Source organism: Tupaia chinensis, unplaced genomic scaffold (assembly GCF_000334495.1).
Source record: "Tupaia chinensis unplaced genomic scaffold, TupChi_1.0 Scaffold144991_2, whole genome shotgun sequence".
Taxonomy (NCBI): Eukaryota; Metazoa; Chordata; class Mammalia; order Scandentia; family Tupaiidae; genus Tupaia; species Tupaia belangeri.
Window position 1 is genome coordinate 2228697 of NW_006204851.1, and position 3638 is coordinate 2232334.

Below are 3638 nucleotides of genomic sequence, written 5' to 3' on the forward strand. Positions count from 1 at the left end.
TTCGTCTCTGGGGATTTTGGGCATGCACGCACATGCGCCCAGCGTGAGTTTTAAGCCACTGGGTCCGGGACGCGAACCGTGGTTGACTACATGGGAGTCCAACGACACAGCCGTTATACTAACTGCTGGTCCCCTCACCTTCTTAAAAGGTTTGTTAGTCAGTTTATTCTTTTTCCCCCTGCAGCTACACCCTAGGTTAAAAGAACCAATTGAGACATCAGGACTTGAGGTGCTTTAAACAGTTGAAAGTACTGGAGTTGAATCCATTCCAAAAATAAAAAGATATTCCATTTTCAATCTACTATTCTCAAGATGATTGATAATAATGAGTTCTAAACAAGCCAATGTACTAGTTAAAAGAGTGCTTCATAATAGATACAGCACTGGTTAGGTTTTTGTTGTTGTTTCCTTGATCTTAACACATTGCTCTTGGTTGGCATTCAACAACTGTAATAAAGAAAAATGGATGACAGTATGCTAATCTTTGCAACAACCCGTGTGTATTAATGTTTTAGCTCTTTCTCTGCTAACTACCTGGTTTCTCGATTTGTACAGCCTTCAAATTATATTGTTTTGCATCTAGGTTTATCTTAGTTAAGTTTATAACATGGAAAAGCCCCTCCCCAACATGTTTTGAATGTGCTAACACTTCTAAAATATATGTAACCTGTAACAAGTGCTCGTCTTGTACCTTCAACTACTAATGGTTTGCTAATTAGCTTATAAAGGGGTGTTTAAGAAGATTGTAGTCTGTTTTGAAACTGTGGGTCTGGGATTTGGCTGGTTTAGAAACAAGCACATCTGCTTTAGGTTTCTGAATTTTATTTTTATTTCAAACTTACAAGTTGCTGCCTTGCTTTGAGTTCCATTATCAATTAATGTAATACAGTTAGGTGATTGTTAATAGCTTAAAAACCTGAAATCAACTTGTGTACTAGACCGACCTAATAGTTACAGTTGCAATCAACAGGATTTATGGTCTGGTTAAATCATACTAGTCCCTTTTTGTGTATTAAAAGCAATATTCTCTAAGTAATAATAAAGGAATGAGCCTTGGCCCTTCTGGTTGTAGACGGAGATGGTAAGGGCAACCTGTTCTGCTGTAGCAGTCTGGTGGTTCTTGGAAGCAGCTGCCGGATAAAAAGGAAATTCTTTTTTCTGATAAAAAAAAAATAAACAAGATTTAGTATATTTAGATCAGCCTGTAGCATACATATGGAGCCTCCTTTTTTTTTTTTTTTTTTTTAAATATATTACCTCTTTAGTTGCCCTTGATGTTACAAAAGATATCCTGTCTTTCCTGCTATTGAGCTTGCATCCATTTAGAATTTTGGGGGAAAGAACATATAAAGGCACTGTGGTTTGTTTGGGATCCTTCACTCCTTCATGACATAAATCTGGTCACACTGAAGATAAAAAGCTGGTTTATTTTTCTATAGCAAGAAAAAAATTAAAATTCATTTTTTTGCTGTGTATATTTATTCTCAAAACTAATTGTGGCTTTCTGCCTTGATTAAGAGCAGATGAAAATATTGAGTCTTTTGCTGTTGAAATTCAAGACTTGTGAATTTAAAACATCTTTCATTTCCTTGGAACCTATAATCAAGGCATAACCTTTTAATTAGATTTGGAAATAAAAGTATAAAAAAACAAATCGTAGATTTTTATGTGAATACCAGACACTCAGAACTTAATTCAGACATAAATCTCCATGAATAATGAAATAGTCCTTTGGAGAAGGGGGTGGCATATGAACTTAATGCAGACTTTTCTAAATTTGGGACAAATTTAGTCCATTTTATATGAAAACTCTGAAGCTTTTTATATTTCCATTTATAATAAAAATTAGTCATTCAAGAGAATGAATATAACCAAACACAACCTCTTCTTTTCCCCTAGCATACCCCGAATATTATTTTCAGCAGAAGCGACATGATTCAGAACACTTGTCTTCTCTTCTACCTCAATTATCAAAGGCAATTTTCCCTATAATAATTTTCAGGGACACATAGGATTTAACTTCAGAAAAGGATTGACCTTTATGTATCTACCTACTGTCTGACTAAAACTGCTTTAGAATGATAAATATGAGAATTACTTTAAAATAATCTGTTGTGATCAGCAGATGGCATAATGGATATGTCGCTGGACTCCCATTTAGTCGACCTTGGTTTCAGTCCTGGACCTGGCAATGAGTGCCCAAAATCCTGAGAGGAGAATGGAAGAGAAGGGACTACAGCATGGCCATCCCCCCAGGAGTTGACTTCTTGCTTCCTCTGTCTCTGTCTCTCTCCAGCAAGTGCACATGCCCTATAGCAAAAATAAAAATAAAACAAACAAAAAAAAACCTCTCTTAAAAAAATTTCTGAGGGCCAGGTTTATATTAGGTTGTCGGAAAAGTTAATGACGATTTTTTAGGCTTTTCTATGTAAAAATGTGTCCTGACTTCCAACAACCTATTGATAAAAGATGGACTTTGTGTTACTAATTCTGGAAGTTAGTGTTCATTGTGCTGTTCTTTTGTGTTTGAAATTTTTTATAATATTTAAGAACTACCTTGGTAACTGACCATCTGGAGAGATGTTTGCATATGAAGTTAGTTAAGAATTTGGGTTTTAAAAAAATGTCTTGAATCCGGAAAAGAAATTAATAGAGTTTAGAGAGACTGCCACCAAAGGTCCATAAATACCTTAAGACACGGAGATGAGGGATAGGAAAGCCTGTAGGATAGCAAATGGGGTGTCAAAGTTCTGTAATTCTGAAGAATATTCACAGGCTACATTTAAACATTTTACTAAATACATGACATTCCATTGTAGTTGAAACAGCGTGGTGGACTATTTCAGGTTTTACTTTTTCTGTAACTTTTCCTAATAATCACTACTTTTGAGTTTCTTTTTTCCACATAACTGACAGGATCTTAAAACTAGGAAATCCTGACTGTTGAATAGCTGTTTTCTCACTCCTGGTAGATGGCTCTTGCCACTGGCTAGACTCTGCAAATGGGGGTGGTGGTAGTGTTTCAACACTATTGACTTTAAACTGAATCAGTTCTTAGAAAATGAATTCAGATCAGTCAATAAAAGTGAATAAAAGTATTAACAATTTCTCCTAGCCAGAAAGTATTGGTTAATGGTATTGACTTATTAGTGCTTTATTGGTGGTCAGTTCCCTCATGTAATTAGCAAATCTTATAGATCTTATGGCTTTTTCCAAGCTATTTGATACAGGTTTTTAAATTTACAGAATAAGAGAAAAATTTTACCCTAATACTAGGATACTGAATTAATATTTATTTCACTATACTTTTTCAACTAGCTACCCTAGTACTGGGATTCTGTGTATTAGACTTTAGCTAATATTTTATTTCCTTGCTCTGGCATATTGTGTGGATATGCCATAGTTTGTTTATCCATTCTTCTGTTGATGGACACCGGGGCCATTTCCAGTTTTTGCATATTATGAATCAAGCTGCTTTGAACATTTTTCTTAGTATTTTTGTGAGTACTCGTTTTCGTTACTCAGAATTGTTTGGTCGTAGGATAGGTCTGTTTTCTTTTTTAAAAACCTGCCTGCTGGATATTTTTCCAAAGTGGTTGTACTATTTTACATTCCCACCAGCATTGTATGAGAATTCC